This window comes from Stegodyphus dumicola, chromosome 2 (genome assembly GCF_044657685.1).
Source record: "Stegodyphus dumicola isolate Sdum_Otavi_A_Nest chromosome 2, ASM4465768v1".
Taxonomy (NCBI): Eukaryota; Metazoa; Arthropoda; class Arachnida; order Araneae; family Eresidae; genus Stegodyphus; species Stegodyphus dumicola.
The window spans coordinates 25,104,796-25,121,078 of record NC_140769.1 but is presented as its reverse complement, the minus strand read 5'-3'; positions in this window follow the sequence as shown (position 1 = coordinate 25,121,078).

The window sequence follows — 16,283 nt, the reverse complement described above, 5'->3', positions numbered from 1 at the left end:
ACTGCATGCTTGCACGAACGTTTCTCGCATTGTGAAAAAAACAACAGTACATAGTCCATCAAATTTTGAATAACGTAGTCCTCCAACCGAGCATGGACACTTGGAAGCCTAAATTTTTAATTTCGAATTTGTCTTACTATCTATTTCAATTTTTTTTAAACCTGTAATGAATGTTTGATTAACAAACTCAACGATTTCAAAACGAACAACGGAACACTATACGGGAAAAAAATACCTCTAGCGCGCGAGACTACGTATCAGAAATTTATTTCAAAAGTAGGCTGGTTTGCTGTTTTGAATATTTTGGGATATTGCTATTGAATTGAATTATATGTGGTTTAAGCGAGAAGAACATAATATTTAATAAAAGTAACACAAAATACGGTGAAACAACGCCCTTTTGGGCATAATATAAAACCTGAAAACTTTCAGATTTGTTTTGTTTTGTTTTGTTCTTGTGTCGCAGAAAAAGTTTTGTTCTTTTCTTCTAACAAAACAAAGAACTCTTCTTTGTTTTGTTTTGTTCTTGTGTGAAACTTTTTCTGTTTTACTCTTTAGAATTAAAATGAACTTTTAATGCATGAAAATACCGGAAAACGAAATAAAAAGTTAAATATCATAATTACTTAGAAATTGATTTTTGAAATTTAAAATGTTTAACTGTGAATTTTTGCCTTCTTTAAAACAATTTTGTAACTGGAAGTACACATTTCTCATTAAAGGTTGTGAAAATAAATTCCATTTGAGGTCTTTTTTTTTTTTTTTTTTTTTTTTTTTTTCATGGATACACTGTATAAAACATTATATTACTATAACGTGGAAGGCAAATGCTTCAGTGTCATCAAGGAATAGGGTTTTCAAAACTGTCAAGGAAAGGAGTTACGTGTTATCGCAATCCCCTTAGTAGAAATCGCCAAATTTTCAGACAGTGCCAAATTCTAGCAAACCTGCGCATAGCCATTCATTAGGCAAACATGCTGCTAACATATCTTCAGACCAGCAATGTCGATATTTTTGTATGCGTTGTTTATGTTATATTTCAATTTACAACGGTCTTTATAAGTAAACTGTGATATTATTTGCCTTAATTTTAAAATATGGGCTTATCAAATTTGCCAGTAATGGAAGAAACTGCGATAAAATTTCCGCTGGAATACAGAATTTCGTCGCAGAATTTTTAAAGGGTACAAGGAAGAAATGCATTTGTTGGCCGCTCCTGTTCTTGAAGTTTGAGGGATACGAGCTTCCAGAATTATCTAATGTTCTTTAAGCGAAAATAGATGGCTGTATACTTGGGAATAAGAATAATACAGAAAAGATAATTACAGAAAGATGTGAAGAAGAGTATAAGTGTTTCATTTGTTAACGTTGCATGTAATCCTTTTTTAAAAACTTAAATTTGCACTTTAAATTGCTAAAGAATGTTTTCTTTTCATTTGCTGATAATATTGGTTATTTACGATAAATAGCGATAATTTGGGAAGCTATTTTTTAAAAAAATATTGCGAAATCCACAAATTTCCAGTAATAAGTTGCTTCTAATTTTAATCTGCAAAAAATCGCCAAATTACACCAAGGTGTTTGCATTAATACATATGTGCCCAAGAAATATCGCAGTTCAGGAATATTATCAAGGTACACGGTTTCCCCAAAAATATATGTTTCACACTCGTTACTCATTAAATAATTATTCCAACAGGTATAACGAAAACCTTTATATCTAAAAATAAATTTGGAAGTCTGCTTACAATGACAGATTTAAAACCAAAATAGTCTAAGAGGTAGTAAAATGAAATGAATATATAGTTAATCTTATATTAGTCATTTGTATAGTATTACATTTATTATTCCTTAAACTTCTGCTGACATCACGGACGTAACACGATTACCTGATCCCACAAAACTTTAGACATGTATAGCGCCGTTTTGTCTTACGTAAAATGTTACGTAATATTACCAGTAGCCAACAAGCTAACAGTCTGTCTAGACGCAAAATTACTACGCAACATGCCGAACTAACCATTTCGAAGTGTAGCAATGGTCTAGTCAAACAGTGTGTCGGTAAAACTTCTCGTATTTCTATGACACATTTTTTCATGAAATTTATATCATTATTCCTGTTGCAGGGTAATGATATAAATTTCATTTTTATTTATTTGTTAGTTTTATCACGATATTATTTACGAAATATGCTTTGCTAGATAAGCACACGTTTGACAAGGAGTTACGTAAGATTTACGACGAGAGAAAAGTGTTTTAAAAAGAAACTTTATGTAATAATATTTAATTTTTTAAAACTAATTTATTTTACTAATTTATCGTGAGAAAGTGCATTTTACTGCAAAAAGATAAATCATTTTGCACTAAATTGAACTTTCTTCAGAAATGCAAGGTTGGCTCTAGTCATTCAAACTGGCGCATTTTGTTCGTTTGAAATCGCTTGATAGTATCAGTCAGCTTCTACGTAGATTCTTGTGACACCCAACCAGTTACGGCCCGTGCGAGACACTGCTGGTTCCGCGCCTTAGGTAAGCAGATCTCGGTTACAGCCAACATCTAATCACGAGAAAATTCGGGCTCCAGCACGCTTGCTTAGGCAAGCCCGCAGCAAGAAATGCTGGCTCCAGATCCTTCTTTTTTATCTCTTGGTGATTTCTGACCAAAGTTAAAATTCAAACTGATTTTTAACTCCCGGAGTGGCGTCGAAGTAAACTCAATTTCTTCTTCCAACAGAATTCTATCTACAAACTGAAGGATAAGTATAAAATAATGTGTGGACAACAGGATGAATTTCCTCATTTTTCTCTTTATTATTTTCAGTCCCCCCAAAAGAATAGAAACACAGCTGTTGCTACAAAGACAGATATCTGAACACCATATGCATGAGAAACCTAAATTCGACACATTCTAACTTCTGATAATAACACAGAGATTTTAATTGCCTCCGTAAAGAATTCACACGACACCTCTCCGTTCGAAAAACTCATCGGGCCCCATCTTCCGAGCCCTCAAACGCCATGTTCTGTAAAGATAATGCAAGATCACATGTTGCACGTCGTAGTCTGACCTTCCTCGATACATATGGTATTTAATTGCTGCCCTGGCCTGGACGGTATCTAGATCTGTCACCCATTGTAAACATCTGGTCATGGGTTGCTGAAAGACTGGCTCGCCGCCTCTCTCCTGGTAAATAAGGTTGATGAAATGTGGCATAGCATGGAATGAGTTGCCCGTTTCTGTCATCCAAGCCCAGTTCTACTCCATGCCTAAACAGGTAACGGCCGTTTTAGATGTAAAGGGTGGAAGCTGTTTCTACTAATTTCGCACCCCTGTAAACCCCCAAACTCTTCACAAATTTAATAATTTTACCTTCATGCCATACTGTTTACGTACAAAATATATCTTTTTTGTATTTGCTTTCCTTCATGATGTTGCAATTTTAATGTCTAGCAGTGCATTTGCTGCTAATTTTACCACAGATATCCAATAGCTTTATATCCTTAAAAAAAGTAACTTTAATTTTATGTAAATATTTGCAAATGTTTGTTTCATAAATACACCCTCTGAATAACCATAGCGTAGGATTTTGTGTAGAATAATTTAACACGATAATTAAACTCACTTTTAACTAACGTAAGAACAATAACTGTAACATTTTATGCGCATGAAGATACTGAAGGCAAATTTTATCATAAATAGCCTGGCATTGGGAGAACTTGTTTTAACCATTATTTGTTTCTGAAATGTTTTTCAAGCATTTATATCCTCTTGATACGTCGACGAGGAAGAAGTAATGACGGAAGGAACTAAAATTTAATTTAAAAAATATTTAATAAAACCTTTAGGACTGGGATAAAGACAGAGAAACTTTCCTTTAGTTTTTAATTAAGATTATTCCATTCGAACAATTCCCTATCGTTTTACTGATACATTTTTAACTCCAGTTTCTGTGATTTTTTAATTACTGTCAAGAATATGTTTGTACTTCTTCGAAAAAAAAAATTACAAATCTGTTCACGACTTGTTATTGTTTTTCTTGGAAGTTTACTTTGAGCTGAGTGTTAGAAGCAGTTAGTACGTAATGTTATTTAAAAACCTTATTTTATTAAGGTGTCATTGAGAGGAGATTTGAAGCAAGTTTAAGAACTAATTTTTTATGCCAAACAGCAATCATTTATCTGCATTGGATATTTTTTTTCGCAAATGCGTTCAAAGTAGATCTGACTTTTATTTTTGGTAACTGTGAAGGCAGTGTTGAGGATTTTCCAACAGTTGGCTGTACAATTCGCCGTAGGATTTATGTTCTAGACATAAATTAACTCCTAAATGTTGCTCGAAACGAGCATTCACATTAGGTTGCTCCGCATGCGTATTAAGAAAATGCATGTTATTTTTCTTCTTCCTTTAGCACATACCGCTTAGCATAATGTGTGTTTTCCATGAAGCAAAACTCCCCTTTCCCACTGTTCCCATCTCTGTTTGGTGCGTTTAGTATCTAACATTATTAAATAATGTGTAGCATAAAGCTATGTGTTATCATGTTCATAAATCCTTTATTTACGAATAAGCGAAAGATGATACTGAAAGTATTAAATTCCTTTTCATCAAATATGAAAAGGCTGCGTTTTCTTTAAATTTTTCTCATTTCTGAAACTTTTTCAAAGATATTCATCCCGTTTTTCAAAAATATTTCCTTTCCGTATAAGGACGCAATAAGTTAAGTGGCAATACATAAATGAACTTTAAATAGTTCAAAATAAATAAATTTCTTTAACTTGTGAAACTCGAAATTTTATTGGTATAATTTTAGCAGTTGTTTAAATTCTTTTTGGCCTTTGTAAACAAATTAATGCTTTATGGTTTCGGATTTCCCTAATCGAATTTTTAATACTTGATATATCTACAGGATAAATTATCTTAGTAATCGTATGAAAAAATAGTACTAAAAACAACTCACTTCATTCTACGCTCGCATTTGGTTTTAATGAGTAGTTAGAGCGCACACAAGAGAGCTTTCTGTTAAAAATTCTCGATAAAGAAGCTCTAGTGCCTTTATGGCAATAAAACAATTATGAGTAAATTTTCAAAATTCGTTAAACTACATTTATTAGTTCTATTGTTCTTGACGGTGAAATTGCGGCCATCCACCGTGCTCTGCTACAAATACAGACTAGTCTGAAGCATTTTCCTGGTGGTCTTTTTATCAAATTCTAGAGTCATTTTTCAAGTTATTGGCTTAAAGTGATTCCCGCTCTTTAATTGCTGATTGCTGTTATTATCTTCTTATCTGGATCTCAATGGATTTGTGTTTCAATGTGGAGCTCCGTAACGAGACCGCCGATTTCTTGGCTTGGAAATCAGCTTCTGTGCTTCAAACATTGAAACTTAGTCTTCCCTTCAACTCCATTAAATCTATTGTTAGGAAAGCCCTCAGACACCAAGAACTCGCAAACAGAAATAGAAATAAATCATGGTTTAGGCAAATTCTTAAGTAATGGCCTAGGAATTCTTAAGTAATGGCCGACTGGCCTAGGAAAAGGAACTTATTCCGTCTTGTATTTGTCCATGACTGCCTTCTTAAGCATCTTCAACATATCACTGTCGCTCTTGATTCTTTTTGACCGTTATGGAATCCTAAGGAAAGACATGGACTTTTCCCACCTCCGCGAATGCCCTACCTTTCCTCGTATTTCTATTTGGAAGCGCTACGATGTGGTCGAGGAACACCCTGAATTTATAGATATATTGATGTCAATTTTCTCGTCCATTTTTCATATTTTATTTTATGTTTAGTTGTCTTGCAACATACCATCATAAGTAAAACAATTAGTTCAATTTCCATTTTCTCTGATTTCCTATTCATTTCTTATTTCATATTTGGGACAAGGTGTCCTGAAGAGAGCCGTATTTAATATGCGCCTCCCCAAATACTTTATTTATAGAAAGTGGAAGTTTACGTACTTTAAACAGGTAAATTAATTTTTAAACAGTTTTAAGAATGTCGAGTATGGTTTCACCAGGAACAACTGGCATTTTATTACTTTTCTGATGCCTCACACCTTCGTTGCAATTTAGTTGACACCAGCCGTTACACCAAGAAATAGGAAGTATTTTTGTGAAAATTTATTTCAAGAACGGCGAGTATTAAGCATGGACTGTTATGAAGCTTTGTTCAATTTTTGAAGCACCTAATAAACAACAATTCAGTGGTTGAAACAGTACACAAACATAAAGATATCGTAGGACCCAATTTCGACAGCGGACAGTAAATCACCATGATCTCGACGCAGATGGAATGTTGAAAATAGCGCTATTATGTGACAAGAATATTGTGAGTCCGAAAACATCCAAGCTTAGAATCCTAATAATCCAAGACAGACCAACAACAAAAAAACTTTAAGGAGAAATATAGTGTGTCATTAGTCACTTCAGATATATGTTAAAGTGATTAAGAATTTTATTGAAAAAGTGTAGGTTGCAGAGCAAATTGTCAAGATCATATGTCAGACACTATTTTTTTTTTAGATTTTAAATCCTTATATTTAAGTATGGTAAGTATATAAAGTATTTTTCATTTCCTAAAAATAAAAGCTTTTCCTTGGCATATTATATCCGATGCTTTTGTTGGGACACTTTTTACAGAAAAGTTTTGTGTATTTAAAATTATGCGGTAAAGCAAAGTAAAATAAAACGGAAGAAAATGTAAAGAAAAAAAAATACTATTGTAAAATTAAAATTCCTCGAGATAAATGCAAATTAAATTTATCAGTAAGATGACCGAATGCTGATTTTTTTCAGCCCAAAGCGGGTTAGTCGAAGAAGGGAGACTAAATTTCAAAACTGCATTTTGCGTGATTCGCTCTTCAAACTGTTACCACCAAATATTATCGTCAAGTACTGTATTTAAAGAAACTAAATAATGAAGAATCTGCATGAATGTTTCTCACATTGTTAAAAAGCAATGGTACCTAGAGCCTTTAAATTTTGAATAACGTAGTCTTCCACTCGAATGTAGGCGTCTGGAAGTCCAGATTTGTTTAATTATATATTTAATTATAATTTTTTAATTATATATTTCATATTGTGTAAAACTTTAACGAATTTTTGATAAACAAACTCAACGATATCAAAGCGAGCAATGACAACACAGCATGAAAAAAAATTATCTCCAGTACGCGAGATTGTGTATTGGAAATTCTAAAGATATGCTGTTTTTAAATATTTTGTGATGTTGCTGCTGAATGGAAGTTTATGTGTGTTAAGTGCGAAGAACATGATATTTAATAAATAAAGGTAGCACACAAAACGTTAAAAAAACCCCTTTATAAAATATGAAAGCTTTCAGATTTTCTCTTTCTTTTCTTCTTCCCTTTTTATTTATATTTTTTAATTGTGTTTATAGAAATATGCTTTCGAATGCACGTATTCAGAATAAATCGTTTTATCTTTAAACATAAAAAAAGGTATGAACTTCAGCTATAATTCACATTGGTAGAAATAATGAGTTTATAATTTTATCCATTGAAATTAAATTTATTCACAATCTCTTAAGCTTCGCAATTTTTTACACACATAAAAAGGATTTATACCACATTGGTTGATAAATTCTTAAGGGCGTGTTTCGTATGTTATATTATGCTGTATTTTTAAAAAATTAGGAAGATTCCTAGGATCACAAACTAATTATTCACTGAATTTTCTGTTTGGTCTAAAAAAATTCAAATTTGTATCTATTTTTAAATACATATCAAATGACCAAAACTGGCTTTACTCAAAAGCCTAGCTTGTTCTATTCATCTTTTAAGCAGGGTTTATGGAAAATTATTCAAAGAAAATTTAGTCACACACTCGTCTTAAAACAACTTCGCTGCATTTCATATTATTCACATCACATCACATAGCGAGTGTAAAGGAGCAGTTCACAGGTTCTATAAATTTTAAACGTTCATCGAATAAATTTTACCATAATTTAATCAAATAAGTATTATTAAACATTAAAATAAAATGATCATTTCAAATGACGAGTTAATAAACTAATTTGAAGATTTAAAAAAAAAAATAGTCTGAGGCTTGCATTGAACTAATTTTACCTCAAATTCCAGAACTCCTTTTCCTAGTGTTATCTGACATATTTCTTTCGCAACTAGTGATGAAAGAGTATATAATAGTACATTTCTTTTTCTAGTCCGCTGAGGCTTATTCTTTCTCGATTACATTCATTAGTTTTGTTTCCATCCGTTCGACATTCTAGTTCAATTATTTCTTACATTTCATTTCTAGGATTTCCGAGTCTCTTGTTCTCCAATACTGAATTTTTTTGTTGATTATATATAGTATATTCCTCGCTTCACTAGTCCCATCATTGATCTTCCTGCCATGAAATAACACACCGTTTGCTGAACTTCTAATGTTGAACATTTTTAGGATCATGTTTATAGAGATTTATATTTTTCGAATTCTTATGATGAACACTTTCATTTGTTGAACTAAAATAAAATAGGAAGTTGCATTATTAAACATCATCAAAAAGGTTTTTTCAGAATTATTTGAATCACTAATGACTTCGCTGAAAATTTCCATACCAAAATCTCTACTAAAGTACTTACTACTGGAATTGTTCACTCTCCCAGTTTGCTCAAAACTTAGGGAAAAAAAAACATCTCACCGTTTTATAAAATCCTTGATTCTTGGTCGAAATTTTTAGATGTGGCGGATTCAAGAAATACATGAATTTAAGATGTAATATTCTCAAAATCACAATAATGAAGACAGCGTGTTGATATTAATATGCCTTGAGAAGACATTGCGTCAGAAGTGCAAACGATTTTACTTGTTAAAAAATTAAGTAGCGCGGAAAATTAGAAAAAAAAATAATTTGGTAATATGCTTTGGTAATATGCTTTGGTAATACTTTACGATCTTTGAATGGTCTTTCTAACTAATTAGATATTTGTAACAAAGACTCACCAGTGAAACATTACCTTAAATTTCATAGCGAAGTCGCCCGTAACGCCCGTGCATTCACACATTGGCAGGTCGCCCGAATGTCTACGTCCATTTTCTGCCTGATGCTTTCCCTCATCACGTCTGTGAATGGTTCACTGGCTTCGCGAGTTGTTAAATGATAGACCAATCATTCTTTTGAAGCGAATAACCTCTTCTTTGTTTCGCGTCGTCGTTCAGTTAACGCTAGTACTTGCAATCCCATCCTAAGGGGAAACTGCACGCAGTGGGTGAAACCGCTAGAAGATCCCCAGGAGAAAAATAATCCATTAAGTATGTTATTGTTAACGCTGTATCATTCTTCTTGGTAGGAGGGAAGGGAATCCATAACAATAGAATGCACGATGTATACACAGGCGTCTCAGATGTTTCAGGGTAACAGATTTGGGCCTCTCGATGTGAAATCGTTAATATTGTAGTGAAATCCTTTTAGCTTGAACTGTAAATGCAACAAACACGGATGAAAATTTAACTATTTACTTTATTCTTCCTCATTGCCTGTGAGTTGCAAGTTAAAATAACAGTGGAAATAAAGTCTCTTGTACTTCCAACAACTGATTGGAACATACAAATCAACAAGTCGCAATGCAAGGTTTCCTACTCAAGGCTTGTGCCGGGCAAACTAATCTAAACTAAAACTCTACAACCTGATCTAATTTCTGGTAATATTCTTAGTCGGGAAATGGCTTCTAATGCTAAGCAGGATCAGTGGCTGAAGCAACAGTCAAATGTCTCTCTGTATAGCAAGTCATCGTGAAATGATTAAACTACTCCAATTGCCATCAAATATGTATAAAGCTCTGGACTGAAGAAATACTACACTTCTTTAATTAAGCTGATCAAAAGAAAAAGTGGACATGGCTAATTTAGCCTGAACAGCGAAAATCCAAATGCGACGTTTTCATTCAAAACAGCCTTTTCCATGTTTGATATAGTTGGTTGTACAGTCATTAGCTTTTTTATTTTCTCCAGGGAAGCTGAAAAATAGGTAACGCCTTAGCTTGGACTCGAACACCGGAACTCTCGAATAAGCGCTGAGTGTGCTACTGTTGCACCACGAAGGCGTGCTAGAAGGAGGATGAAAGAACCTCCCCCTTTTTAAAGGGCGACTAGGAAATAGGGGACCCAATCGCCAGATCCTTGTCATGACAAATTATCATCCAGCAATTTTCAGTTACCAGCCACTGTCGAATCATTATTATTAATATTATTATTTTGAAAAGTTAAAGCTGAACATTATACGATGTCCTCACCAGAACTCGAACTCCAGACCTCTCGAAATAAGCACCGAGTGTGCTACCGTTACATTACGAAGGGCTCTAACCCTTGAGTGTGACAAGTGCTCCCGAACTGCGCTCTCACGTATTGCCAGCGGTTATATTATGAGCTTCTCTTTCAAAGAGGGCATGGAAATCTTTGCCACACGCACCAAGTGCCGAGAACATATCAAGCTGCTTAAGTCTCCCTAGGGAGGATGTTTATTCCAGTGCCCTTTTTGTACTCGATTTTCTTAGAGTCAACGATCTTTTGAATTTTGTTTGCCTTCGTCAGATCGGGAGGGAAAGCAAAAGCAACAGCAGTTGCTTGTTAAGTTGACGATTTTTAAAATTTAGAGATGGGCAGAGTCTGGCACTCGCACTTCGCAGTTTGAATTTTGCAAACGTTATCTGAAAATGATTATTCAGACTTTTGTATTCTTTTCTAGCCTATATTTTAAATGTCCTCGCCGGTAAAATTAATTTAGTCAGCCTTTAGCTTATTTATTTGACTGAGTAGTCTTAGACTACATTATAAACGTTTTATATATCATATGATGTGCAATATATTATATTATATAGACTCATATAAATATTATATATATAAGTCACGTACATATTTAATATTTATATCACGCTTAGTGCTTAATTTACATCTACACAAATGGCGGTTCTTCTTTAGAAAAAGTCGTGTCTTTTATGTTAAACGTTCAGATAAAAATATATATATATATATATTCAAAACGTTTTCGAGACTGTTTTAATATTTCAGTCTAGTAGTCTAGTAGACTCTGCAGGACTTAACTTCCAGATAAATAGCAATAATCAAAAGTATTAAATCATTGCCTGACTAATGAATGTAGGTATCAAACAGCCAAATTAACCATTTTTGTTCTGAGAAAACTAAAGCGTAAGTATCATATACCAATTCTTTTCCAGCGGAAGAGGACTAACAAAATTCATGAAATCCATTTTCAAGATTCGCGAGTTTCGTATTCTACAAGATATATCATATTATACATTCATTTCTTTTTTATTCAATGACGTATGTTTTAGAGACATTAGGTATTTTTGAAGCAGGAAGACGTGAAAAACATGCAATGGTCTCGACGGAACTCGAACCTAGACCTCTCGAAAACGCGCCGAGTGTGCTAACCGTTACACCAGGAAGCCATGCTTAAAGGACAGAGAAAATACCTTATATACACCCCCCCCTTTTGAAGGGAGACGGGAAATTAGGGGCCCTGTCGTCATGGTGAAGAATCATCATCCACCAACCACCTTCTAGTTCGGGCGCCACTGTAGATAGGATTTTTTAAAGCAGAAAAGTTGAAAAATAAGCAATGCCCTCGCCGGGACTCGAACCTAAACCTCTCAAATACGCACCAAGTGTGCTAAATGTTACGCTAGGCATGCTAGAGGGAGGGAGGAAATATCTCAAGGTATTTAAACATTTTAAATAATTATTTGTATAATACACAGTAATTTTTCATTTTCAAGCGTCAGGCGATTAAACAATTTTTAGAGTCTGAACTGTATTAGCTGTTATTCTTTCCATAAAACACTTTTTTTTTAGTTGTTGACAGTTAAATACATGAATTACTAATACTTGAATACTTCAGCTTTTCATTAGACAAATATGATGTTAAAAACGTAATATGACATGACTAAAATGTATTATAAAATTAAAATGCGTAAGGTGTAGCAAGCGATATTAAAAACTCAAAAAATATCTGAAAAGGAACGTGTTCACCGATCTAATAAAAGCATTTGTCACTATCCTTCAACCATTTTTAATCTTATCGAATAAACTAAACACAGAAATGTTTCAAAATTCCGAGCTGTCGTGATTTAAGACATATTGAAGTGGATGTTTTGCATTCTTGTGGCACGGATGGAGATTTTTCTGGTTTCTGATTCCAATGCATGATATTCAAAGATATAAATAAATTCACATATTTCATATAACGCTCTTCAAAAACCTCATATATCTAACAGCTGAAATTCACAGAAAATGAAATGTTGAAAAATGTGTCAAAACGCATCAGTATATGTCCAGGCTTCGGAAATATTGCAAAAGAAATAAAAGCCGCAGAAATCGACACCTACATGTGCAAGTAAAAATGAAATAAAATATGTAGAATGTATTTCAGCGAAGAGAGACAAACTATCGCGCAACAAGACACAAATTAAAAACTATTTTAAGGTGGTGTGGTGTATTTAATTATGGCAAAGCACACTAGGGCTATCTGCCTAAGGGGAGGGATGCCTTCGCGGAGGACTATCTAAAGGAAACTGGCTCGTATACACGTTACACATGGGAAAAACCACGAAAACACCCATGTAGCCAGCCCGTTCGCGGGATTCGAACCTCGGACCGAACTACCAGTGTTCAGCGACTTTACCGCTCTGGGCCGCTGGTGGGCAACTAATTTAAGGAAAAATTTGAAAGAGAAGCATAAAATTTCAGTAAAATAATGAAAAAACAAAATAAATTTCAATTAATCTTAAAAAATTCTTAAATTAAGGAACTACCAAATTTATTTATTAATTTTTATTATTAATTTATTTACTTTGTAGAATCATTAGGATTTTTGAAGTAGGAAACACGAAAAATGAGCAATGCTTTCGGTAGCACTCGAAGGGAAGAATGCCGTCGTGGAGGACTTTCTAAGGCCGACTTTCTAAGGGAAGTCCTCCCGTTCGTGGAAAATTTGAGCAACAGCTCTAGCCAAGAATCATGGCCATCAGATAAAAGCGAATCACTACAAAAAAACATGCTCTGTATACATACAAAGGAATTATCAAAATCGTCATTATAAAATGTGAATGACCTTCTATACATTAATAGAAACTTTATCATCAGATCCTTTCATCAGTTATTTACCACTTTTTGCTCTTTCATAGATGGGAAATTACTTCCTTTCGCATTTTTTTTCACCTCCAGAAGTCTCGTGTGATTCAAACTATTTCACGGATTCAATTAGGAAGACCATTCGGTAAAATAACTCAAGATCAAAAGCATCTAACTAGGTAAAAATATTTATAGCAAGACTTGTTTTCTAAATAGTGTAGAAATAACAGCTAATTGATTTCACGGGAAACCTTGTTCCCATACTAATTGCACTTTTTGTGCCAAGAAAATAAACTGGCTGGGAAAGAAAATGGTTTGAGTACACAGTGAGGCCGTTATCTATTATGCTATTATGCAAATATGAGAACATGAAAAATTTTCCTATTTTGTCATGATTATTGAATCTTTCATTTGCTTTTGATCCCGCTACTTGCAGTAATTAAATAATTTTCTCTGACCATGGACATGAAATTTCAGACATGTTAGCAGCAGGAATGCATATCACATTAATTAACTTTTATGCTTCACATTTGCTTTAGCAGTAAATCAACTTCTGAATGCATTTCGTTAAATTACATTCAACACGCAATTGTAAGTTTTCTTTTCTTCTCTTAAAAAAGAAACATAAAGTATTGGAAATAAAATATTTGGGTAAATCAATTCTCTGCATAATTTTGCTTCTTTTGGAATGGCCAATTAAAGGGTTATGAGTAAAAAGCCAATCAAATCGAAAATATTTTATTCTCTAATCTTTCTGAAATAATTAGTTCATTAAATCAGCAATTCTAACAATGTATTTTACGTTAACTCAAAATCTGCTTCTCGTAAATTATCCTGAAAACATTTTTACATCTATTTTCAATGAATTCTTTTTGATGATGGATGATCTTAATTAAATTTCCGAACATTATGTGATGAAAATTAAACAATTATAACAATTGTTTTTAAAGACTGAAGAACTAATTTCTGTTGAAACAGTAACAGTAGTTAAAAAACTGTTAAAACATTCCAAATGTAGTTATAAAATTAACAAGGGATTCGAAAATTGCCCACACTTCTCTCGTTCATTTCAAGAAATTTATAAACCTTCATATCAAAAAATATAAATATTAAAATAATTGAAATATATGTAAAGATTAGATGAATAGTGTTATATATATTTGCAAGTATTTAATGAGAAGAATTCTAATTGAGCTATTTTTGGAATTCAGCTTTAAATACTTTGCAGCGTTTTCTATCGGACAATTATATTTCATGCTAAAATGTTCCATTTTTAAGTTCCAAAAGAACTTAATTAAACGCTCATAATTAATGGCAACTGCATAAGAGAGGAATTTTTCAAAACTGTACTTTAAACAAAACTAGAATAAATGTGCAGTTTGTTTTGGCAAATATGTGTTCTATGATACACATAGTTTAGTGAAAGTTCAGGCAAATGAAATTTGTAACCTCATTAACCTAAACATTATCTTTTTTTTTAATGGCGCACTTTATTTAATAGCTGTTAGCCTTATTCCACCAGAAAGGCCGGAAAAGGTGGACATTTCATTATGGGAAAACCTAATAAGTGGCCACCGTTTCCTTTTTTGAAAGAACGGACAGTTTAAACCATGCCTTCTCCGGGATTCGAACCAATATACCGGCTGGGAGGCAACCTGAACATTCTTCATAGTTTCATTTTGTATAATATTATTTATAATAATAAGAATTCTTAAAATAATAATATTAAATAAAAGCAAGTTTCAAAATGTCAAAATTATAATGTTTTCTGATTAAAAAAGCAATTTAGGCTGGAGGGCTAAAATATTGACGTAAAAATTCTTTTAGGTTATCCAAATGCAAAGTTCTTGGATGCTTTCGGAGAAGATAATTCTGGATAAGGATTGATTTAAAAGCTTCCTTGCTAGAAGTCGAATTTATGCTTGAGAATCACTAAGTTACATAAATATCATCTGGAAAAACGTTTTGAGATCTTTCCAGTTTAGGTTCTCAAGTCAGACGTTAATGATAGTAAAGCCTCCTAAATTCTTATAAATTAAACATTTGATTTAGTTGACATTTTATTAAATGTAGAGTATAGAGCTTAGAGAAAGATGATTAAATGATAAATATAGTGTTAGCTGCATAGTTTGTTGCATATTATCTTTTCGAATAGAACTTCTAAATTAGTAAAGAGAAAGAAGTCGAAAACCTCAAAATTCTTTCTCGCCCTAGGAGAAAAGTGTTATTAAAAAGAAAAAATGGCTAAGGATAAGCTCAGAAAAACCAAAGATATTACATAATCTTTACAAATTAGACCAAATATATTACATTAAGTTAAAAAATAAAATAACACATGAAGGAAGTAATATCTTAAATTCGAAATTAAAAAGACATAACAGAATTGCAAACTTTACAATAGATTTCATGTCTCGCTCTTTGAAATGATTGAACTGCTCATGTAATTGGTGAAATGTGATTTCCAGGCTCATGGAAACCTATTTCTAAAGGCTTCTGAACTGTTGCATAATTTTCCAACAATATTATCAGCTATTACCGAGTTATCTAACAGATTAGCCTCATGCCTTTGTAGGTTGTAGCAGTTGATGTCCATTTCAACATTTGATACTTACAAAATTCCAATTCGCATATAAACAACATTCCGTATGATACAGATTGTTGAACTTCAATTATATTCTTCCACAAACAGTTTTCTTGTTATTCCTCAATCACACAAAACATGCAAAAATTACAGAGAAATTAGATTCAGTAAAACAAGGCATTCCACAGGCAATAAAATAAATTAGCAAAAAACAGATGTATAATAATTAAGAAATAAATTTGAAATCAACATATAACAAAATACATGCAAATGAAAACAAATATTTATATAAATGTGCCAAAATATTGATGAGTATTTGTAATGAGTAACGCAGAAAAACAGTGTGCTATCAAAAATAGCATTACAAAGTGAAGTTCTTTATAAGGATGGAAATATTTATAAATTATTATTTTAGTTATACGTGGTGCACCAAATTGTATAAACCAAAAATAAAACGAAATTTGGCTCATCCGGTTAATTTTGTAGTTTTTCAAATCTAAGCAAATTTTTGTTTCTAATTATTTTGTTACTGCTGATACGAAGTGACCTATATTGAAGCAGATTGCATAAATACTTTTTGTTGCCGATT